Source organism: Lepisma saccharinum, chromosome 14 (assembly GCF_977018435.1).
Source record: "Lepisma saccharinum chromosome 14, izLepSacc3.1, whole genome shotgun sequence".
Taxonomy (NCBI): domain Eukaryota; kingdom Metazoa; phylum Arthropoda; class Insecta; order Zygentoma; family Lepismatidae; genus Lepisma; species Lepisma saccharinum.
The window spans coordinates 21976417-22002914 of record NC_139242.1 but is presented as its reverse complement, the minus strand read 5'-3'; the positions used below and the strand labels follow the sequence as shown (position 1 = coordinate 22002914).

The window sequence follows — 26498 nt, the reverse complement described above, 5'->3', positions numbered from 1 at the left end:
AATTATACACACGCGCGGAAATAATCAGATAATTAAACCTAATGATCCTATCCTACTTAAGTTATGATTCTGGTAATTATTTGAAAATAGTCACAGCCTTTTCTATTTGTATGTAGCTAATGCTTAAGGATCATTTGAGGTAAATGCAACTTTGTATTGAAAGCAACATATTTTCAGTTACTATTTTCACCAAGTGGTCAACCTCGTTTTTGTGCAATTTTCACCTAAACTCATGATTCCTCACAATGTGGGAATTATTTTATAAAACAGTCACGTTCTCTTGTAAGATTTTGTTTTGCATTGCTTGTTAGGTTCTATGTCTCAAACAATAATCATCTATACCATGTGATATCACTGCTCTCTCTAAAAAGTGGTAATAATAATCAATAATCATCATTTTTAATTTGTGTTAAGCTCTGTGGTTAGTTGAGTGATTTAACTTGCAAAAATTGACAATGTGTGAAATATAATAGCATGTGTACTTAATAATAAAGGTACCAGTTTCATAGATCCGAGACACATTAAAATCAGATATTTTGTGTTTGGCATGGTTCGTACTTACCAATTGTGTATTGTGGAACATAGTTCAAGGTGCCAATATGCTTTTTACACGAAAACAAACACTTTTTCTACTAATTTATCTAAGTGCTACTGAACGCACGTAACGGTGCTATATCGCTTACTTTCTGAATGATATCGTTTCTTTTGTTTTCGAATATCAGTGTTTTCCAACCTTCACCGAAAAATAACTACTATTGTGTTCGTCATGTGTGCAAATTGTACATTATGCACTGGTAGCTGACGGACAGACCCACGAACCATTCCGATAAGGTTAGGTTAGGCAAGAATAGTTAAAAAAAGGGTGGGTTGGAAACACTGACATGATTTCCCGGTCAAATAGATACCACGATGAAAGAAAATACCTCTACTAACGTTGGAAACCTTAGAGAAACTCATTTCCATAAGTAGTTTCTTCTGTAAAAATGAAGAAATGTGTCTCCGATGTATGAAACTGTTACCATAATAAAAAAAAAATGGTGAAAATAACTTGTTCTGCTAGTCTCAACACCTCATGAATGTAGTTGCACATTTTTTTTTTATTTTGAGAATAATTACTGAAAATCATGGTTCCCATTGTGTGATTTTTTAAATTTTTTAGAAGCTATACAAGAGAATGAAAAGGTGCTTTCAGTACTGCAAACAACTGTGGGAATAACTTTGCAGTTCGGAGAAACCTTTCTGTGGGAAAAAAAAACAACACTTCAGAGTGTGATCATTTCCACAATTTATCTATTTTGATTAACATTTTTGTGTTCAGTAACATGCATGACCACAGGTTAATAAATGGATTCAAAGATTCGCTTTTATGCAAATAAAGCAAGAGCAAAGTGAGACAGCTACATCGTACATAAATCGTTTAAAAGTTGCTGCAATAACTTGTGAGTTTACAACAGATGAATTAGACACTCGTCTTAGAGAAAAACTTGTGTTTGGAATACCCGATAGTATACTAAAAGATAGATTACTGTCAGACATGCCCAACACATTCGAAAAGGTTTGTGATGTAGTACTCCAACATGAGATAATACGCACAAATAAAAATAAAGTCAATCAAAATGCATTTTTGGTAGGTGAAAATAAGCAAATACAAGGCTCACGTAGATTCGGTACAAACAATTCCTTTGCTAAAGCTCATTTTTCAAAGAATCAACAAGATACAACAGAAATAATTATCTCAAGATTGGAACTTCATAATTAATATATTAAAACTTGTAACAAGGTGGATTACATGATGAAAACTTAAATCATCCATAAGACATATAAACAAGATGCATAATCGTTGCTATGCACAGACTATGTACATTGGCCATAACTGCTAGTTCACCATATACAATAATATATTTTATAATATATATCAATCTTCTCCCCTTCCAGAGAAAACAAACTTATGAGGGGTAAAACACTCTTGTCCTTTTTACTCTCTGAGATTTCCTTCTTCCCATCGAACTACGTCCTAGACCAAAACTATTCCCTTGCTTCGAAGACGAACTGGTTTCTGGATCAATATTAATTCCTCCCTTCGAAGATGAACTGGTTCAATATTAGGACATAACAATGCATGTATCATGATACACGCAGTACAGTAGTTACTGATATAACAGATAATCAAGTCCAGTGAGATGTATGAAAGTAAGTAGTCTCTGCTGCACACTGTTTATGCTGTACTTCATTAAATACTAGTTGCTCATGTTATAAAACTATTCGTAATAACTACAGAAAGGAGGTATGGAGTAGCAAGGTCCAATATGAATTTTTCATTCTTGTAATGGTGCTCGTATGTCCTTAGGAAAAAGCAGCCAAAGTTGATAATTAAGTCATGCATTTCTTAAAGTGAGTACATTAAGTACATTATTTTTGTTTGTTTGCCATAGCGTCGGTCAACTTTATTTTTTCAAAGTGTACTCTCATTTATGTGGTGAGCATTCTAGCATGTTGGCTACTGAAATGTTAGTGTCACCAGGGAAACTATGTTACCCATTGGGCAATTCCCAGTACATAGTATTTGAAGATGAAAATGCAAGAAAATGAATCCTACTGTACGGCACTGTAGAGCATTTATTTAATTTCTAGGAATTATCCACCTGTGTGCGTGTTTTATGCACACATAAAGATAGAAGAGATACAAATGCAAAGTCCGGTATGGGACTTGGACGTGGGAAGTGTAATAAATATGGCACTTCTCTGTTTAAGTCTCGTATCAGCTGGCACAAAGTTCATCGTGGAGGGAAATAAATCAACATTTCTTCATTCATGTTCAGCTATTTAGTAAATTATGAGTATTTGGTTTTTAAATAAGCTGTTTTATGTGAGAAATATTGTAGATATCATTATATATATATATGTGTGTGTGTGTGTAGATATTATTTTTGTTAATATTTTTTGTTTTTTTAAAGTAGAAATATTAATTTTCAATATTAGGGGTTTTCATTCTTTCAATTGCGTTAAATGCTGAAAGAAGTCTTCAAGGAACAACTATTAATTTTCCAAAGTATATTTTCATACTTTTCTTTCAGTGTAAAAAGCATATATGTATAGTAGGTGCTGCTGCACTTGCTACAATAAGGTATGAAATTTCACTTCAACTTAATGGTCAGTGTCATGACATGTGTTAAAAGGCTGAACCTTTTCGTAGCATTCAACCTAGTACTTTTTATTTATTTGATTTTTGAGAAAACTTCCGAGCATTCTCTTGGTAATTATTATATTGTTTCTGTGCAGACTAACCTATTTCTAATCAGTGCCATAAGCATGGGCGTCCACAGGATTTTTTCCAGGGAGGGGCAAGTAAGGCAATTTTTTTTTCCAGGGGGCAAAGGAGTCATATTTTCCCCCATAATAGTGATGTCCCTTCAAAAAACACTGCTTCAGTCTGAAATTATCATGTTCTTCAACGCCCTTATAATAATTAACATAAATTACTGACTGAAATGAAATTATGTGTGAAATATATACCTTTTGTCAGACATTCATTATCCAGGGGGAAGGGCGTGCCCCTCCCCCCTTTTGGACGTCCATGGCCATACGGTATGTGAACTGATCCCTGACAGTATTGAAATTTTTATTATCGAATGGAGCGTAGTTGCTGTAGGCAGTTATTATTTTTCGTTTTAATATGTGGTAAACAAAATGTTTTATTGATCGGTGTAATATCTTGCAATACAATCCTGTATAGCGGAAGGATGTCAGGATTTTTTTTTTTTTTTTTTTTTTTTGCAAATATGGATTAGCATGACATAAATCGTTCTGAATTATTGTATCCTTATTTCATTCCATTTCTCCACACAAGAAAAAAAGTCACCTATTTTAAGACTGTCATTTTCGTATGATGAAGAATGTTTTTAAAAATGCCTTTAGAGGAAATTATATATTTCCGCTTAAAGTAAGAGTGCAATTTCAGGAAGTTTTGGTATTAGTACGTTTTCCATATAATTTTCGTATACTTTTATTTTTGTGATAGAAATCAATTTTAATGCGAAAAGTTTGTACTTAAACGAAAGCATTGCATATAATTAATTTCCGCCACTTCTAACTACGTTTAGTCAATTTGCACGTATAATTTATTATACGCGCAAATCGTCTGAACGCGGTTAGAAAGTATCGGAACGCGAATGGTACGGAACACGATAGTGTTTTGTCGTTTCGAGCAATCCGCGAGTCCTTGCGCATAGCGTTCGTCTTCTGTTTTTTTTCCCGACGGTGCTGCCGTCGGTGGTCGCGAGGAAACGACCTTCCAGTGCCGGCCGCCATACTGTCAACCATTTTTAACCCGCAGCTGTAACATCTTGTAGTAGTATGTCTATGGGCTAGACAATCAGTGCCCATATATGTTTATATCCTTCGTCTAGGGCCACTCCGGGACGTCATAAAAGTGCTTAAGAAATTAGCCGGTAGATGTCGGGTGGAATTCGACAGCAAGAATAGTTTGCCAGATGATTTTCGAACGACTCGATTCGTACGTACCGCAACGGTGAAAGAAACAGTAGGCGAATTGTCCACCACCATTTTCATTCGGTCTGTAATACACAATGTAATGACAATGAATTGAAATAATAACGTCAATAAGCAGAAAACAATGCCTGCTTCGAACCAACATAGTTTCATTCCGCCCATTCCCAACTGCCATTTAATAAGGCCGAATCTGCTGCCACCAGAGGCGAAGATATAGTACAAGCAATGCAAGCACTGCTTGCATAATTCGAATATCATTTAATGTACTTAATGTTCTAACCGTATTTAGTTTCCATTGCACTCGATTTCGCGAAAAAATGCGGCCGCAAACTCCCCCAGCAGCTCTGTAGCAAGCACCAGCCTCAATGCTTGCAGCCGTTCTGCGGGAAAATAAGGCCTCCGAAGGAGTCACATGGCGAAGCGTGAAATTCTGGTGGAACCCGTCCACAAAGCTTCTACAAAAAGCTGTGCTTTCCGAGCTTGCGTGATTCCCAAAAATAGCCGAGTTCAACCGTACGTTGCCAGCAAAAACTAGTAACGAATATTTGTCTTCATGAACACGTAAACAAGATCGCAAATATAATAATAATTGTTAATCATAAAATAACTAAAAGAAGTTATTATCACTGTTCTAAATTCCATATATATCATATTATATTACAAATTATTTTAGATTTCGCGAAATGTAAAACGCGTAAAAAAAGTTGACATTGGGAGTTGGGGCAGTGGAATTTCTGCACCCCCGTGAAGAGTTTTCTCAGGGAGGGAGGGAAGATTGGACGGACCTTGGTCCTGCACCCTGCTTCCTGGTCGGTCCAGCTCAAATTACACCAGAAGTGTTGACCGCTACCAGTGTTTGCAACTGCCAAATTATTTACGCAGTAATTCAAGTGAGCTCTTTCACAAATTTTACAATCAATAAATTGACTGCTTTTGAATAAAACTTGGGGTGAAAATAAAGCTATCTGAGAAAGAACTATCTACTGATATTTGGACATGGCATAGAAGTAAATCGTATACATTCTGCATATTATGAGCACAAGAATATGTTTTAATGATTGATTGATTGATTTGTTGTTTTAAGTCCACTTTATGCACAGTAAGGCTAATCGGGACTGGACCTACAGTTTAAAATGGGATCTGAAACACTTGTGCCTCCACCGGGTATCGAACCCGGAACCCCTTGATTACAAGGCGACGACACTACCACTGCGCCATCGGGGAGTCCCGAATATGTTTTAAGTTCTATTATTATGACGCAAGTAGTGTTCCCAGGGTCTTTTTACGGTCCCCATTTTGTCATCTTTTCCTTCCTTTGACGTTTTTTCTTAGATATACTGGGCCAAAAGAGGGTTATGTCTACCATCCACCCCCCCTCTTCGCCCCGGGGACGCCATTGAATGACACTTTATTACTTAAATATTAATGTACATACTCGTTCTGCTGAAATGATTCTGATTCCTCCGCGTAATTTTTATCTCCAAACTGATATATCTTTCCTTTGTGACGGATAAAATGAAGGAAATAGGTTGGTATCACTTTCTGTTGTTTCAGAGATTTTCAAAGTGATCTTGTGTGGATGCTTGTATTTGCAGTTGTGGAAAGCGCGTGGGATAGTGTGAGTGTTTGTTGCTTCGTGTTTTGTGCTGTGAATTTATCGGAATGAACGCGTATTTAGGAACGGTTGATGTGAAGTGCGGGTGTATTATTGAGCAATTGAAAATTGCTTCATTTAGCTCGAGAGAGATAAGTGTTAAAATGAAAATCGTGGAAGGGGGTCGACCAACACCAAGAGTTTGAAATTTATTGTGGTGAGTACATCGTCTATGCATGTGTTTCTTTGCTTTGAAATGATTTTTTTATTGTTTGTGTTTAACTTTTTATTTAGTGTTTAAGTTACTCCAATGCGGTTTTTAGGGTGCCCAAAAATACTAAATTACATCATGCAGCGTAAAATAAACAAATGATTCCCATTGTTTTTATCTAAATCGGTTTGGTCACTGTTTGACCATATTAAATAGTAATGAACAAATAAAGGTACTAATAAGTAAGAAAGAAATTCCGTCTCCCTTTAGTCGTATGCGGAAAGTTCGCATATGCAAAACGTTTAATATCATATGAATAACGTTACCTGGATTTTTTTTTTAAAAGTAAATGTGACGTTTGCGGATCATATGGTTTATTTTTAGTACAGTCACTTTATTACGATATTTTGACAAATCCAGCGACTGGGTAAATGAGGCTATAAACCTTGAATATTTCCCCTCGGCATGTCGTTGTACTACATGTTTTGTTGTACTGAAACATTGCTTGCCTCCTTCGTAAGACTACGCTTCGCTACTGGCTGCCACCACGTGTCAGCAGTAAGAATAAGCGTTACTTTTGCTCCTGCCACGTAATTCGTCTGCTAAGAGGATGTTACAAATCTTAAGCCCCTATCACACGGAACTGGATTTCTAGTTGGAATGCTCTAGTTGACGCTGGACTGGCTACCCATTTGCTAGTTTTCGCCTCACACGGTACTTGTTATACCGTACTTGTCGATAGTCTTTCGTTCCCATAATGGCGGCCGCGCGAGATGTAAACAACGTATCACTTCACACTTTTAAAATACAATAACTATCCAACTGAGAGGAATATCGCATCGCATTAAATGGTTTTAGGTAGAGAAGAACGGCGCTGATAAAATACATACTTTACAACGTTTACTATACACGTATGAAAGAATATTTTAGCTTTTTCAATTGTAAACATGCCTTTCGTGTTGTATGCACTCGGAAGCCACAGACAAAAAAAGGCTACTTTACAAACTCACAGAATATCTTCACATGGCCAAACTTTGCTCTGATTGGCTGTTCCACAGAATCTAGTCGAAGAAGTTAGTAGCAATTAGAACATGTCTTATTTCTCAAAACCAGTCAAGCAGTCAGCCAGGGGGCCATGATTACTACCCAGAAAGTCAGTTCATCGCCAACTAGGGCATTCCAACTAGAAATCCAGTTCCGTGCGATAGGGGCTTTAAGAACAGATTAAAGCCCCTATCACACGGAACTGGATTTCTGGTTGGAATGCCCTAGTTGGCGATGAACTGACTTTCTGGGTAGTAATCATGGCCGCCTGGCTGACTGCTTGACTGGTTTTGAGAAATAGGACATGTTTAAATTGCTACTACAGCGCCTTGAATAACGTAGTGTGGAAAACGACCCAAGAAACTGGTTCCCCGAGACGATGACAAGTAGATGGCAGTGCGATCGACACAGCGGCTAATTTTGTTATGAAAGTAATGCGGCTTAGTTAGTTTTTGGAATATATTGTGTAGATTTGTTTCTCTAGAAAGGCGGTAAGTGAATTGATGGAAACAGTTATATTTGTGGAGTGATTTGCAGTCACGAAATGGTATTAATTTACACAGAAAAGTAACATAAATACGTTTTATGTGCAACGCAACACGAGCATCAACATATCGCATGTGAGGCTGGACGTCAAACGTTGGATTGTGTACACAAGTTTATTTTTGTATACTAATAAAATTGAAATAGTGTCATGAAGGGGAAAAAATGTTTCGTGGCGTACATATTATGAAGTCATTTTCCCGAAATGCAGATATTCGAAAGAATTTAATTTCATATTCCATGGAGTTGAAATAGCCGATTACGATGTACCTTGTCATCTCTATGAACAAATTGCTTTACATTCGTGTCGATTGGTAAGTAGAACTTTGGTGTTAAGGACTGTGCATTTTTACTCGTGACTTGGCTGTAAAATGTCTACCTTGTACTTGATGAAAATAAACCGCAAATTAATTAAATTAATTAATAATAAAATACATTAATTAATTAATTAAAATAAACGAGTATTGCCTGTGTGAATTTCCATAAAAATAATATTTGTGACAATGACAATATTAATGAACCTTTCAGGATAATGCATACACAATACTAATTCTCGCAGCAATTGTCATGATACGTGTTACAATCCATACCTATGTTTTCTTCCGTATTGTTAATAAAAAACTCAAGGACAGGTCATGATAGACGGTTCATAATATTCTTTAATATTTTCGCGACTACTGTACCAAATATCATAACAATTTTCTGATGCAAAGAAGTGTTACAAAGAAAAGAATCAGACGTTGCAGCAAAAACCCCATTTACTTCCATTATAAGCAGTCGAGCGCTGTACCCCGGTGTCAACACCAGCGCCTCTAGCGGATTTCATTTTCGAGTGGAACCAGCGAGAGAGAGCAAAACCATGCCGTTTTCCACACTACGTTATTCTAGGCGCTGTAATTGCTACTAACTTCTTCGACTAGATTCTGTGGAACAGCCAATCAGAGCAAAGTTTGGCCATGTGAAGATATTCTGTGAGTTTGTAAAGTAGCCTTTTTTTTGTCTGTGGCTTCCGAGTGCATACAACACGAAAGGCATGTTTACAATTGAAAAAGCTAAAATATTCTTTCATACGTGTATAGTAAACGTTGTAAAGTATGTATTTTATCAGCGCCGTTCTTCTCTACCTAAAACCATTTAATGCGATGCGATATTCCTCTCAGTTGGATAGTTATCGTATTTTAAAAGTGTGAAGTGATACGTTGTTTACATCTCGCGCGGCCGCCATTATGGGAACGAAAGACTATCGACAAGTACGGTATAACAAGTACCGTGTGAGGCGAAAACTAGCAAATGGGTAGCCACTCCAGCGTCAACTAGAGCATTCCAACTAGAAATCCAGTTCCGTGTGATAGGGGCTTAAGATGAGAGAAATGCGAGTTTATGAATAGTGGGAATGAATGTACAGGTAATTTAGATCCTTTTTCTTTAGAAAGCATTTAGCGATATTATTTTAATGCTAACAGAACCTAACCTAACTACCAGAGCATTTAGGTTTATTATTAGAAGAATGCTGAGGGACCTAATCTTAAAACATATTTTTGAAAGTAATAGCTACAACTTCACAGTATGTGTTACAGACGTAATTCCATACATAGCATACAATAAAACAAAGACCGAGTCTACTGCCACGCGCATCTTTTTTGAGGTTCCAGCAGAAAAAGAACGTGGCAGCAGACACTACCATTTAAATAACTGCCTAATAATATCATAGAAAAGTTTTCTATGGTTTGTGTTCCCTCAACGGCTTCCCCCTTTGAAAGGTAACAATAGGACCTTGCCCCGGCGGTTGGGGGCGGGTCGTTTGTCGGAGGTATAAATACCGGTTCCGACTTGTTACGGTCTCTCTTATGCTCTCAGATCGCAGAAAGTGGCCGTCCCCCAATGGATTAAGACAGTTTTTTGGATGCAGCGATACACACAGAGCGTAAGCGCCGTAGCTAGCTATGCGTAGGGACCTCTGCGTGATAAACTGCGGGGGCGGATTAGCGCTGTGGTAAATAGTACGCTCGTAGAGTGAAAGTCTTGATAAGTGCAATTCTCTGTGTTATGGGGCAAAAGGCAACCGGGAGCAGTTGATAATGGATTTGTTATGGAAATATGTACATACGGCGAAGGGTAAAAATGTAAATAAATGTTGTACATAAAGAGAAAACTACGTGAGACGTATTTCTTGTCAACATAAGGTTGATTGATGGTTTGTTTTACTTCGCTTTTTGTGCCACTTTTGGCTAATTTGGAAGATCGGGATCACTGATGATATGATGAAATTGATGAATAGACACTCACAAACATCCATTCCCAGGCCGGGATTCGAACCCAATAGCCTGGCGTCGTAGCGCGATGTGCTAACCACTCATCCACGGGGGCCGGCCTTGGATTGTCAAAGATCCAGAAACCAATGCATTCTAATGGGTTCCGTAACAGGACCAGCACCTTTTCTCTCCCACAATTTAAATTGGGTCCAAGTTTCGTATTATTTCATTTCAATACGGAACTTGGACCTTATTTAAACTGATCTTAAAAAAAAAAAATTAAAAAAAACAAAAAAAAAAAAAAAACGTAGACCGTATTTTAATTGAACCGGAAAAATGGTCCCTGGACCGTAATAAAAGTGATGAGGAAAAATGTTCTTGGACCATATTTAAATTGATCAGAAAAAAAAGTTTCCTGGACCGCATATAAATTGGTCCGGAGAAAGAGTTCCTGGACGTATTTAAATTCATCCGAAAGAAGGTTCCTGAACCGAATTGATATATAAACTTTACAGATGAAAAGGTTCTTTACAGTCCAGAATCCATTTACGCTTGCTGATTTTCTCTCTCGGACCGGAATTGAATTTTTAAAATTTCTGCACCCTGCTTTTATCTAATCACAAAGATAAGGATGAGTGTGTTATATTATGTATTTCCGATGAGAGGCGGTGATAAGTATATTTGGGGAATGTGAACTAAGTACTGTAGATTACGTTGGTAACGAATAATTCGATATCTAGTAACTAAAACGTCAAAATACGTTAAATACGGTCACCATCAGTTACACGGAGTTCAGTTGAAGTGTCATTATCGAACTGTTCTATATATCGAAGCAGAAGATGACCAGTTGTGTAGAATGTAATGGGCAAGTTTCTCGGAAGGATATTTCCTCCAAAATACAATGCTCAAACTGTATGAAACTTTGTCATTTAAAATGTGCACTCATGGAGGAGGAAGATGTTGAATATATGCGGAATGCGGGACAAGTATGGAGATGCAAGGAATGTGCAAAAAGTATGCGTAGTAGTTTACAGAACGAAAGTGTATGTGAAACGGAAGTGCCAACTATTGTCGATCTGTATAAATTTGTTTTAGTAGTAAAGCAGGAAATGGAAAATTTGAAGAAAACAAATTTAAATTGTGAACGCGAATTAAGTAAATCACTTGAGTTAGCTAATCAAAAACTGAATGAGAATACATCTCTGATCAAAAACCAGCCAGAGAAAATAAATACTTGTTTGGTACAAATTGAGCAATTAAAAGGGGAAAACGTCAGTGGCGAAGCTAAGGCGTAAATACTGGGTAGGCTGAAAAACTTTCCAAGCATTAAGTTGTTTAATAATAACTTCTGATAGCCCTAAAGCAGTTTTATCACCAGAATCATCATGAAAGCCAATAAATCTCTCTTTAGGACCATCTTGTGTACTGAACCTTAGAATAATGCTCATTTGATTTGATTTGATTTAGTTTATTTTACTTCGCGTTTTGTGCCTCTTGGCTAATTTGCGAAGATGGGGATGAGTGATGAAATGATGAAATTGATGAATGGACATTCACAAACAACCAAGCCCGACCGGGATTCGAACCCGGGACCCTTGGCGTCGCAGCGCGATGTGCTAACCACTCGGCCACAGGGTCGGGCTAATGCTCATTTGAGTTTTGCAAGATACATCGAGAGTTTCGTCTGCTTGCACACCAACAAACTCACAGGAATGTAGCTCTTCTTTAATATGTTCATTAATTACGTCAATTACTGATTCACTTAGCTGATTTTGAATTTTGCTTGACGTGCCTTTAAAGCCTGAAGAATAGTGCAAATGATCACGTAGAAACTGTTCTTGTTTGGAAAGAAGTTCTAATAATTTAAGATAATTTCCTTTGTTGTCCGAACTTTCACCTTCAAAGTGCCCTCTGAAAGCAAGCTCTTGCTTACCCAAGAAGCAAACAACATCGATAAGTCTCTCGATTACAAATCTATTTTGTCTCACGATTTCATTGTGTTTGATGGCTTGAAGTTTGGCTCCTTCAGAAAATGCATGTTCAATTCTTCCACGACCTAACAATAGAAAACTCTCTTCATTTTGAAGATTCTTTCTTGAACTTTGATGTTTCTCAGCCTTTCTATCAAAATTTTTTGTTACACAGACCCCTAAGAAGATGATGAACATTCTTTTTCACCCTCATACAAAATACAGGTATAACAATATAACTTACTTTATTAGATCACCCTGTTAGCCAAGGATATTTCTTATACCATGAAAACTGAAACTTTCTATTTTGTCTTCCTCCATCTGCTACTTTAATATCTAAATGTGGTGTCCATCGCCTATCTTTGTAAGCACATTTGGTTTCATAAGTCCAACTTGAAAATGGTTTCTCTTTTAATTCCTCAAACAATGACGTCAATGTTCTCTCAGTATCAGCCATTTTTATCACATAAATACACTATGTGACACACACACAAACACACGCTCGCATGCACTTGAAGTAAATTAACATTCAACAATGCAGCGCGTGAACACGGACTTTGCACAAGAAGACTAAAAGCACAACAGGTTCGTTTTGAGGCTAGCCGCTTTCACCCAGCGAATCGGCAGTCCCCTCCCCTTACCCTCCCCTCCCACCTACACAGAGCTCACGCTGTAGCTGCCTTTTGCCGCGAGGCTTTTCGTCAAAAGCCTCACAGTTCGGACAGAACGCGCTCTCCTCTTTCTGGCCTGACTGCTGAGACATCTGGAAGAATCGACGGAACCAAACGTTCGGATTACATAGTTTAATTCGTTTTAAAGAATTTTGATTATTACAGGGTACAAGAACATTTTAATTTCAACATTTTTTGGGTAGGCTAAGCCTCAAAAGTCTCATAGGAGCTTCGCCACTGGAAAACGTAACCCTAAAAAAAAATTGAAGGACACTCAGGATCAACTAGATGAATTAGATCAGTATTGTCGCCACAAAAAAATACATTAGAAATATACGGTGTTCCTGAACAAATGAATGAAAATACGACGGATGTAGTAAAAACTATTGGGCGAACATTGGATGTGGAAATGAAAGATAGTAGTAGAGAAATAGGGCATTCACCCGACTAATCCGTTTGACACCATAGCCTACTTTGGGCAAAATTAAGCTATATTTTCATATGTTCTGGTGGATTTGGCTAAATTCTAGGTGTAGCAAAATGCCCAACCATGCTAGTACCCTCGTACTAGGGTGATTGACAAGAGCTTAAATTTTTGAATATCTGGCTTGGGAGTCACATGCCTTAGAGTCATGTGACACACTGTTGTTTGGTTGAGAGTGTATTGAACTTATGCTTCAAACAACTCTACTGACAGGTGGCTAGTTTTATTTGAGAATGGTGCCAAGGTAGTTTCTTAGGTATGAAAACTACCGACTACTTAATTACTAGTTATTTTTGAGATACTCATATTTGCTCAGATCTAGTAAATACTACAAGTACGTTACTTATTTAAGAGTTCAATTTTATAATATTTGGATCTAAATAATATTAACAATCAAGAGAGTTTTGACAACTAAAATTGTTCTATGACTCATTCATTCTTCACATCATAAACAAAAGTCTTCTCTGCAATAAGAATAACACTACATAAAGGGTTGTCCGGCAGAGGCTCATGGAATTCACACACAATCTTGATATTAGTTATGTCATTGACTACCACTTGTTTTCTTTTTGATGTGTTAATAACAAACATTGGTCTGTGTGCCTTGAATTCACTAGGAGTGTAGTATACATCTATGTTTCCTTCAGTTACTCTTTTGTAAGCTGTGTAATCCTCATATAATTTAAGAAACTCATCTTGTGCTATGTCCAGATTATAATTTTCACGGGGGAAAATTCCCATTACGTCCATTTTTAAGATAAATATATTTAATCTTGCAATCATCAAATTTACTAGAATCTTTCTCTTGACTGTGCTCTCTCCCAGTCTGGAACAACACAATTACAAAATCTGGCATATCATACTGTATACTACTGAATTGATTAGTGGCGTCAAATTCAAATCCAGAGGCTGGTTTTTTTAATGTCCACCAGAGGCTGGTTTTTGGACACACTGATAAGTGTAAAATCCAATAGAAATGTGTGGATATTTTTAGAATATTTGCTTTGTATTTGAGAGCATAATTAGTTTCATATTCTACTACTGGTATCCTCAGCTCCATGGTCATGATGATACACTTGGCTGTTTCAGGTAAGGTGTTGGGTGATGTTGTACCATCAGGATTCAAAGTACTATAACGCTATAGTATATTATTGTTATTAGCTGCCCTACGAAAAGTGACCCTTAAACCACCTTTCCATATGATGTCCTTGTAGTCTGAGAAGAAACCTGGCAGCAGACGCATGGGAAATAGTACTGTGTGTTTTTTTGTCAGAATTTTGGTTCCTGATTCAAATCCCCCTGCCTAGTAATATGTTGCATCTACTTTGGAAATTTTAAGTGTTCCTATGGCAGTAGAAGTAATGCTAGGATAGTCTATTCTATCTATCACAGTACCAGGTTTTCTAATTTCCACTTGAGAGAACAAGTGTGGTACAAAACTATCTACTAGTTTTATGTTTGCACCAGGGGGAAATGTTTCATTATTTTCATTTTTTACTATTTCAAATTTAATATGCAAGTCAGCCCTGTGAGGATGTACAAAACTGTCACCCACATATACATCAAATTCATTTTCACGATTGGGTTCATTGAGATTAGCAAATATACGACGATTGGGAGGAAAAGATTGTAATTCATAACTTTCAATATGCTTCATGTTAATGGTTATTTTATATATTAATTTCTATGATTGCTTGGAGAAGCACCACCAAAATCTACTATTATACTTCTCCTTATTGGTTACCACCAACTCTATGTGGTCTATAGGATTGTGGGATACTGGAAAATAGATAGGTGAGGAGGGTGTGTAGATGATCGGTTCCATGAACTCAGAATTTGGTTTGAAAGTTGCTATGATTCCAGTTTGTTTGTGACTACCTATGTTGCCATCAGAATTGGTAATCATTCCTTCTGATACATTACAATGGATGTTCAAAGTCTCTATGGCCAAGAATTTAGGAATACTGCCACCTATGTGTTTGATAGCAGGCTTAAGTTTTGTGTTGTTCTCAAAACCTAGTAGGTTACTAAGTGTACCTAGATCTACTGTTTCAGTTGCAGAAACTAATTCTACTCTGTATGTAACAGAATTTTGTGATAGTAACACTCCTCTAGGTAGATGAGCTTGTAAAGTTGATAGATTATACTGATCAGGAGTAATATTTTTTTTTCATTTCCTACTGCAACCTTATTATTGTGTTCTGTGATATTGGGAATAAGATTCATACTGTAGAAAGCATGTAGAGCTATAGATTTAGGATAGATAGATTGTTTTAGTATTGAAGTCTCACTAGTGAGATGGAATACTCCCATGATGCTTTAGATGCCACAATGCTTTCTGAAAATCTTCAATTGATGGTTTATTTATTTGAGATAAGAAGGCCAGCATAGAAACACATAGGTGGCCACAATTTACATCCTCAAAACCCTGGATACGTTCGTCACTATAATAAACATTAGAAGTATTAAGATAACTAAACAAAAGCTATGTTAAGTTGTTTGTAATAACAAATCCAGTGGAGTGCCTTGATTTTTGAAACTGTCCAAATTGACTACTCCACACTCTATTTTATATGGTCCCTCGATAGGTAGAGAATCTGACATGAAAACACCTCTGAAGTATTTAATTTTCAGTAACTTAATCGTATGTTCAATATCATAGTTGGATAATGGATTTATTATTTTTATATTGTCTCAAAGCATTAATACCTTTGCCTTTCTTCTCCATTGTCAGATTATGACGTTTTTGCTCATCTAGTTCAGCTTTGTTCTTATTTGCGTGAATTACTGTTTTTGCTATAGCTGCACTACCTCCTGCTAGACTCCCAACAGCACCTAGAGCTGCTAAAATAGCTGGAATATGAAACCACCAGCGTGTTTATTTTTTTCTGGAACTCTGCGATCTTTTCAACTGAGGTGTACTAAGGGTTAATTTCATTCCATGATCCTTACTCAAACAAGATTTTTTCTTCTCCTGTTGTTTTTTTGGTGAGGAGATTGTCTAAGGATCCTAGAGATTTTAGATCTGAATAAGGTACTTGGTATACAATACCTTTAGGTTTCATCATAATGGATAAATATATATATATTTAGGATTATAGTCCCCACACTAATTTTTGTTTTGTATTCATGACAATGGTTGTACCTAATGCTGCTATTTTTTCACCTAATGAAGCATCTTTGCTGATTAGTCTTCTAACTGCTGCTTGTTCCAATTTTTGATCAGCCATATGACGAGCACTAAGGTTATTGTGAGTATTGTAGGCAATGTCATGGTCATTACAAGCTGTATCCAAAGGATTAATTCCTTTGTCTCATTTCTCCAGTCTTTGTTCTAGTTTAGTCCCTGGACCACAGTATTGGTAACCAGGTAAGTGCATTTCGAAAGGAACGTTAATAATGTCATTAACTAAACCCTGACCCTTCCAGAATTTGGGAGATAGAGTATTAATAATTTTAATTAAGTATCCCATGCCTTTACTGTCATCTACAATAAAATTGGCTAGTTTAGCACTAATCATATCCACAATGCCTATTTTTTTCATTATAGAAATTATTATTGCCAGCATTTTCCTCTCCTGCTATGATCAACAATCTATCTATGAGTTTTCTCACATCATCCACTCACACAAACTCTTTGGGTTTGAGTATTGTAGTGTTTAATGCCACTACCAGTTTTGAGTTGGTTCCATATAGGTTTAATCAGATTTTTGTATTTGTCTCCACTGCTAGATTTAACTCTTATTCTGACTAGCATCATTGTTTTGGTATAGAGCATCAGACAGTATTAAAATTTCTGAGTAACTCTGGTAATCTTCATCTGTATAATCACTAGGATGTTTCTGGGTGATGAGTTCCCACAGTTCCACAGTGCCAGGATATCTAGACCAGCAGTTATTTACTCCACCCAAATTGACTTTTACGTCCTCTCCTTTAAATGTAACTCTAAATTTTTCAATTTTCCAAACTACTTCCTCGTTAGGCTCCATGGTTGGATATAATTCACACTCTTCATCTTTTCAAATTTCCCAGGTAATCTCTTGCCAAGGGACCTAACTCAATTTTTTCTGAATTTCCTATAGCCTTAGTAGGTTGTTGCTGGAGTACTAGAGGAGTATGAATACTGGATAGTGGTGTAGGAGGAAAATCTGCATAATTTCTAGCAGCAAGAGGCACTAGCTCATTTATGAGATTCTTATTTTGTTCTGTGACACCCTTAATTTCTCTACCAAGACCACTGATAGCATCAATAATTTGTTGATCTTTACGTTTGTGTTGTTCATAGATTCAGATTTCCAGCCTATAAATCTTTAGCCAGATAGTCACGTAAATTCAAATTGTCTTCAATTTTAAGATTTGTCATTTTTGTTTATAGGTTATTTATAACGTCACAACGTATCTTATAATGACTCAACATTTATAAAATTGTTAATTTTGTTTCTATATTTTCCATTGTTTGGTTTTTGAGTCATATCAATTGTGGCAAATCCAAAATCATCTTTTTTCCAGCAGGAAGAACAGAATTTTGAAAATTGACTGTAGTTTAAATCTCCTTTTACATGGTCAATATATACATGTTTAAGATTAGTGTGGTCCAAACGAAACAGACAAACTAGATTTGTATTATCAGGAAGTAACTGTTTGGGAATCTTAGAATAAGTCTGAGCTAGATAAAAACAGTCTATTCCCCTATGACGACCCTGATTAAAGAAATTACGTACTTTGATTTTCGAAAATTACATCATCAAAGACTACAAATGAGTTATCAAGACAATTGTCAAGTGGCTTTATTTCTGATTTAAAGGTAGCTATGCCTAGTGCCTCATACAGTTTCATAAGCTGCTGGTATTTTGGTTGTTCCAAACTTTTTTAGAAAACATTCAAGTGTCTGTTCTTCCAGTCTAACCAATTGGGGGCAAGCAAAATATTATCTACAAGAAGTGTAGTTTTTCCACAACCAGATGGACCTACAATGAGACACCTTATATTTTTAGGTAGCAACTAACCATTTTTCTTTCTAGTTTCTAGTAAATCAGGCAAACGCCTTACCACATTCCATGTTGTCTGTGATAATCCAACTTTTTTCTGGAATTCCCAGCCATTTCACTAATAACTTTTTGTTTTTTCTACGTAATACTTTCTCAATAAGGTATGTATCTGGGTATTCAGTTTTGCTAAGTTCTTCTTCATAAAATCTTCATTTCAATATTTCATTGCAATTGTCTTTTATTATATATGTATACCTGTTCCCTGGTAAGACTTCAACCGCAGTGAACAACTCTGTACTCCAATTTTTAGTAAAACACTTTTCAAAATGATGTTTCAATTTACTAACTCTCACTTGATATACTTTGTGCTCGGGTTTCTTGGTTGTATGTTGATATTTAGGACAGTAAACAGTAAAAATCAATTTAATTCGTCAGATTTAGTTACTTCAGCAGGCTTCATACGTATGGTTCTATGTATAGAGTTATTGTAATTATGAACAAGATCAGATAAAATTGTTACCCACTTGTAGTTACCCTTCAAACTAAACTGTTTCCACATATGATTTTTTAGTGTCCTGTTGAATCTCTCAATTATGCTAGCTTTCAAATTACTGTATGTAGAATAATGTCTAATATCATGCTGGACTATTAAGTTGGTGAATATGGAATTGTATTATTCTTTTCCTCTGTCTGTCTGTAGGTCACGAGGTATTATGCCTTGTTCAAAATAGACTTAAAGGCCTCAGTGACACAAGCTCCTGTTTTAGATTTCAGAGGAATAGCCCAAGCCTATTTACTAAAAGTGTCTATTACAGTAAGCAAATACTTAAAACCATGATTATATAAATCGTTGACATTTTCCTGTCCAAGGTATGTATCTACAAAGGAATAGAATATGCAATTACATACAAATCCGGGCTCTAGTTATAAGGGTCATATTATGCCAAATTCACTGTATTATTTATTGTTGTTGAGAACACACTTCATCAGGTGTAAATTTTATCTTACTATGATCTTGAATCGTTTTGAAAATGGAAAGGGTAAAGCAAGTTATTCCCTGTGCATTGCACGGTACTTTACAAACAGGTAGAACATAGAACTATAGAGATATATAAGGGTCAACATCTTATAATACTCCCGTAACGTACGGGTGGATGTGATATCAATTCCACACACACGCACAGAGATAGGTTTGTTTGGGGATGTCTGTCATTTCTAAACCAGAATATTTTTCACCGACACAAGTCTTCAATCTGTCACAATCCTATCTGTTTTTCACAGTCTATACCAATTTCCTTCAGATTCATCTCAAATCTTGATATTGCTTATGTAAGGCGTGAGATTTAGTTTTGTCATTTGAATAGTTCATAAGTATCTGTTGTGGAAATGAAATTCGAGCAAGACAACGAGAGTTGAAGGAAAGGTTCTGGGTCACGGCAATGATTGTCAACAAGGTTCATTCTTTACGTTGCACCTGTACGAATATCGACCTTATTAAATATCTCCGTTTCCCGCCGGCGGATCTACACGAAATTAGGACAACCGAAGCGGCACGTTATAAATTATATCTGGATTTAATTTCATTGAGATCAACCGAGTATCCACGACGTAAGGGCGAATTGGTTTTTAATAGGCGATTCATGGACCACCTACGAAACCCCAAGACTGACGCCAGAGAGGCGAGGATTTAATCCTCCTGCACCTGCTTGAAGACGCGTCTTGACCGCGTTGAAACACAATAGGTTCAAGGTGAATGTACCCTCCTGGAAGAGGAGCGACGCTGGTCTTAACGCCTTTCCAACTGAAATTTTCGAATCTGGTATAAAACTGCGGGACTCCGAATTCGAATTTTCAACACAGTTTGTCGCGAATCTCGTTGCAAGATCACCTCTGTGCTGGAGCTCCGTCTACAGTGGACTTAGTGTTTTTTCGAGGAACATCAGCGTCTGGCTATCAGTGACTCGCGATACGTGTACTTACATTACTCACTAGAGGACGTCGAAGTGAGACGGTGGTTCGGTGAGATCATACGCTGTTACTTTGTTTTGTAAAAACAGGACCATCATAAACTATGGCCGGGTAGACGGATAAGAGAAGGACGGACGTCGGGTTCCCGAGGCCCTAACGGCGCTGCCACTACCAGCCGACGCCAACACCATCGACGTACCATGCCATGGAAGCCAGCCAACGCCGACGCCAAACTCCATCCACCACGACGCTACAACCCGAACATCCAACACCCAACAGTAACGACGGCGAGACGGCCCGATGCCCGAGAGAGAGGATTCCAAACCGACGCAGAGAGAAAGGGATAGGATTCCATACCGACGCCCGGCGCTCGAGAGAATTCCAAACCGACGTTTGAAAGAAGCCCGCCAGAGGAAACAGTGGCCCGGAGAGAGAGACGCCCGAGAACAACCAGAGGGACGCACAACGTGTGAAAGCGACAAGTCAAGAGCGCTACCCGAGGAACGAAAGTGTCAAGTATGACCGACGAACGCCCAGCGCCGCGGTTGCTAACCGAAGGAACATTTTTCGCCACAATAAAACCAAGTGTGATTAACCATACCAAGGAAAGATACAACATCCGACGACGTAGCAGAGTCTGGTATAGTATTCTTCTGTCGATTCACATCCACGTGCGAATGTATTGTTTTTCTGCCGACGCCCTACCACAAAGGCGAAAATCGTATTGATTTGCGATTCTCAACGTGCCTCAGGATTCCAAACCTTACTTTCGTGTCTTGCATTTGAGTAATTGTTATAAAACAGGTCGTTTCATGTTTAGCCATAATATTTTAATTGTCTGCATTTAAAGATATAGCTCATTTTATTATGTTAAACTTGTCAAAGCGTGCTCCATTGTAGTGTAACTAACCGCCCAGACGTTTCAATAACTTATCGAAGGTCAACTGTTTAGTCTTTTATTTGTTGAATATGTATGTTAAATTGCTCAGGTCGTGAAAGTGAGGTATTCTCTATTGTATAGTGATATTGTAATTTTTGCTTGCGCTGATGGTTAATCGAAGTTTACCGGCAGCTGGAGCCAAATTAAGTATTTCATCACTCTGTAGAGGTGTAATTGTTTTCAAAGGACGAGAGAGGCTTGTTGTAATACCCTCGTCCGAGAAATTTGGTAAATGTCATTCTTGCGGTATAGATGCGAATGTTCATGTGAACAAAAGGTTCAACCACGCCGACCTATCATTCTGATAATAGTTTTTCGAGGGCTGGCGCGTATTGATCGTACTGAGCACAGGGGCAAAGATTAACGACCTAATTCAATGTCATGTTAAACAAAAGAAAGAGTACGTTGATGGAATACGAACCTTGTACGTGTATTTTTCATGTTGAGAAACCCCATGAGAATGAATGAGCGAGTGAATGAAAGAATGAGTCCGGGGGAACTGCCAAATTTCATGGAAATCGGAGTGGGACACAGGGGTCAGATCCCCGCCTCAATTTGTCTTCATCTTGACATTTGAGGGGGGTTTTGTCCCCTAAAACAGTTTTTTTTTAGCTGAAACACAAAAACACGTATTTCTTCCATTGGGCCCCTCTATACACTGCCAAGTTTCATGGAAATCGGAGAGGGACACAGGGGTCAATTCCCACTTAAATGTGTCCTCATCTTGACATTTGGGGGGGGGGGGTTGCCCCCTAAAACAGTTTTTTAGCCGAAACAAAAAAAACACGTGTTTCTTCGGGCCGCTCTATACACCTGCCAAGTTTCATGGAAATCGGAGGGGGAGACTTAGACCTCCCTTGTAAGTGTATTAATTACAAATCGCGCACGCGCGCACACACACACTATATATATATATATATATATATATATATATATATATATATATATATATATATATATGTGTGTGTGTGTGTGTGTGTGTGTATGTATGTATGTATGTATATTATAAACACATTCTTACTTTCCAAAGAAGCGTTCATGTGGGATGGCAAAACGGATCCGGATCCGAAAGTTCCAGATCCGGATCCGGATCCGCCAGGATCCGGATCTGGCCATCCCTAGTCTCTACCAGGTTCTGCAAATAATAGAGTGCTCAAGACTTTCCTAAGGAGGGGCGTATGAATGTAACAGAGGCGAAACCTTGTTTTTGGACTCATCTTGTCATGTTTTCCAGCATTTCTTGTTTATATGTGTGTATGTATGTATGTATGTATGTATGTGTGTGTGCATATATATATATATCACAAAACCATCCTGAGGATGTTCTGGATTGATTTGTCTCGTTTATTTTACTTCACTGTTGTTCTACTTTTGGCTAATCGCAAAGTTGAGGATGAGTGACATGAATTGAAATTGATTAAGGGACACTCACAGAGAATATCCATGACCAGACCTGGATTCGAACGCGGAACGCCTGGCGTCGTAACGCGGTGCGTAACCACGAAAGTCGGCCTGATCATGTTCTGTCCACCGAAGCCTTCTCGATTTCAGCATTGTATTGTTAGAAAGGTAGTGTTGATTTACTTATTGTTCAGTTGCCAGGTAATCTCTCACCTATTTACGCCAGGCTTGAGCAAATCGCTTGCACTTGTGAAAGCCAGCGAACACTACCGTGCAGTACGAGATTCCCGTCTGCCCCAGAAAGCAAGTAACCAACAGAGAGGTATAGGTAGGTAGATACCTATACATATTTTTAGTAGATTTCGTCATCGGGGCTTCTATCCATTCATAAACGTTTTTGAAGTGACAAATAAGTCAATAATTTTACTTCTCCCTTACACTACATGCGCCAAATATGTACTCCATGCCAAATTTGGCGATCGTACAAATACAAATTTATTATTTCTATAGATTGTTATGACTGTTAGTATTATTTCATTCATTATAATTAATATGTTGATCTGATTGTGGACTTCTCGTAGACTTTATGACGTGTAATGAAACTGCGGTGAAAAGTTATGAGAATGGATTTAGATAGAACGTATTCAGTTCTGCAGGAGACTCAAAGCCGGTATCGCTGCAACGGACTACAGTTATTGTAGCATACAAAGTACCTCTAATACAGTAGTGTTGTAAAGTGATGAACGCGCCTTAAATATAGACAGAGCTGGGTTTAGTCAGTTTAGTTGAACCGGCCACGGTGATCCAACCGGTAGGGGGTGCGAATGCAAGGAGGGGAGACCTGGGTTCGATTCCCAGGTGGAAATTTTTCCAACTATGTTACTGCATGCAGCGGTTCTGGAGTTGACCCAGCGTCTTCAAAATGGATACCCGGGTGGTAAACACCTGCGGAGCGTGGTGCTGACTACATCACCTCCACGAAAGTGAATGTAAGGGAACGTACCTTCACATCCCCCATATGCCTTTACGGTATGTTCAATGTGCAAGGGATAGCTTTACCTTTTCTTGTGTGTGTGTGTGTTGTAATGCAGTGTGTCCGGGCTAGAGGTTACAAAAATAACTACTTATAATGCGAAAACTGCTCTTTGTATTGTCTCGTAGTGAAGCTCAGTCGATTGTCCATCGATTCAAGATTTCAGTAGTGCACTTGGACGATCAAGCGTCATGTTGAGACCCTAAGACCATAAAGAAAAAACTTATCATAAGACATAATTCATCTATACATAACAAATTATGAGAGTATTCTCTTGTGTGAGGATCTAAACCATCAGCAAGAGGTAAAGAGTTCAACATATTAATAGCAGTAACATAACGAATATGCTGGGTTATGGTGTTTTCATCCGGGGGTAAAAATACTTCGTTATGATTCCGAATGGGAGGCAAATCCAAAAAAAGTTCTACGTGGAATCAACATATATTGGAGGGATGGCATATGATAATTCGAGGAAAACTGTGGCAAAGACATGTTCCCAAAAACAAATGCTGTAGTAATACATGGAAGTGAAGGTACCAGGCCAATGGCAAAATACACCAGCAAAGATTTCCAAAAGGCGCACAAAAAATTATTATGAATCATAAGGAAAAGAACAGAATCCGGCTCCGGTACCCTTTTCTACACCCTCGATTTTTCACACATTTCAAATATTCTCGTTACAAAAATTAGTTCTTCATAATAAACGATGTTTCTAAATAGCGCGGAAAGTAATTTTTTAGATCTACGTGCTACGAAACTTACGTTTTTTATGAAATTAAAATTCCTTGCGTAACGTCAAAAAGGTTTTTCAGAACTTTATGATGGCGAATGATGCATTCATGTCACAGGCGCAAGTCTGAAGATTTCGGATCATCGATTTATGTCACAGCCGCACGTCTGATTTTTTTCTTTTTCTTCTTATGATTGACTCGTGCAATAGGAACATTTGCGATTGCAATATGTTATTTGTGTGATATATTGGCGGATTGGACATTTCAGATATTCGATTTCATTTATGCGATTTCAGAAATTGGAAATAATATTTTTTGGCAACTGCATGCCGTAAAGGGGAGGGTTGTTTTTTCTAAATGACTTGTAGGATGGGATAATTTGCGACTTCTAACTTTTATGATGGGAAGGGAGTGGAGGTTGGTATTCTGTGGAAACGGACAACAAGAACTTTCAACGTAGGAGTTACTTCATTTTTGGACTTAAAAATTGAACTTCGACTGACAATTCAATACCTGGCCTTGGTAAAAAGAGGTAAGTAACCTTCTTAGGTTTAATTGTAGCCTTCATTTTTTATATCTTCATGTGTCAATGCGGAAAACAGTGAGAAATAGTGTTGGGGGCAGGTGACTTCGGCCAATTTCTAACATGCCTTTAAAAGGGACTCTATGGATAAAGGCAGGGATCGGTGGGAAATTTTGACTCAACAATTTCAAACGACAAAATCGCAACTTTAAACGGCTGTACAGTCGTAAATACTTCTTTCCGCGCTCCAATTTTTTTATTCACAAATAGGATCACATAACCTTCATAATGAAAAAATCTAAATTCGAGGGTGTAGAATAGGGTACCCGACCCCAGAATCCAAATCAAATATAAAAATAAGAAGAAAAAAATTGTATTCAATTGAAAAAAAATTAAGGGAAGGGTCAAAATAAAATAAGGCAATCTAATCTTAAGTCAATTTAAAAAAAAAATAAATTCAAGAGCAAACTCGTATCTTATAACAAGGGGGGGGTGTGGGGCTGAAGGTTGGGAAAAAAATCCAATCAAAAATTTCCTTTTCTTTTGTAACTGAGATCGAAAAAAAATTGATCAAATATATCTGTCCAAAAAGAAACTGAACAAGCAAAAGAAACAATAATGTTCTAGTACATGAAATTTGTTTCTTGCCGTTAGGAAAACCTTGCTCTGCTAGCATGAATTTTGTAACGTTCTGCACAGCGTGACTAAATGGGAACAAAAGATTTCCGTGGATATTTAAAAAATAACAAAATGCAGAACGAAACACAAAATTTTGGGGGGTTGAGGTATTTATACCACTGTAGTGGTAAACCTCATGATTCATAAAGATTCTCGTTTGTAAAGCAATGTAGACTTTACTCAAATGCAAGGTAGTAATAAACTAAGGGGGGTGGATTTACGTACATTCATCATAGACCTGCAATTAAAATGCAAATAAACACAAGAAGAGTGTACTCTCACCATTCATAAACAACAGTCATAGCATTCAGCAAGTATAGCTTAAACTATAAAAATATAATGCCATATCTTACGATACACTTTCTCCAAACGGTGGACATATTCTCCAAACGTTGCATATACTAGTCAGTTTTGTACCGCTGAAAAATAAAAGCGTGAAAAAGGCTCGTACGCATATTAGTAATATTCAACTATCTTTTATTGTTCAAAATCAACAAGCGCTGATATAACACAACAAGTCCTCGTACAATTTTTGTCGTGATCCCGCAAGGAAGTGACTGCATTCAAGTAAAATTGTCAACAATTTAATTTAACAGGCAATGTGGTCACAAGACCTCAATTTTATAACGCAATGTTCGTAAATATACAAGGTGCGTCTGAAAAGTTCGGTGAATGGTCTCAGAAAATAAAGGAAACAAGAGTTACAAACAAAATACCTTTACTGCCCTTCAAAGTAATCACCATTAGCTACAACACACGTCTGACATCGGTTGTAAAGCTGTTGGAAACTGGCAGCAAACGCTTCTTGTGGAATCGCACGAAGCACCGTGGTCACGCGTTGGATATCCGCAACGTCTTCGAAGCGGAAGCCTTTCAGGACTAATTTAAGGTGGGGAAACAAAAAGAAGTCTGCCGGCGCCAAATCTGGAGAATACGGAGGGTGTGAAAGAACAGTCAC

At 37.6% G+C, this 26498-nt stretch overlaps 1 protein-coding gene across 1 annotated transcript in view; it reads right to left on the bottom strand.

The window, feature by feature from the left end:
• Nucleotides 1-24432, bottom strand: part of LOC145998721 (tRNA endonuclease ANKZF1-like) — a 75637-nt gene extending 51205 nt beyond the window's left edge. The window contains exon 1 of the mRNA XM_083135232.1: nt 24371-24432. The gene's annotated coding sequence lies outside the window, so the exon portion shown is untranslated. The remainder of the gene's footprint in view (nt 1-24370) is intronic.
• Between the last annotated feature and the right edge of the window lie 2066 nt (nt 24433-26498).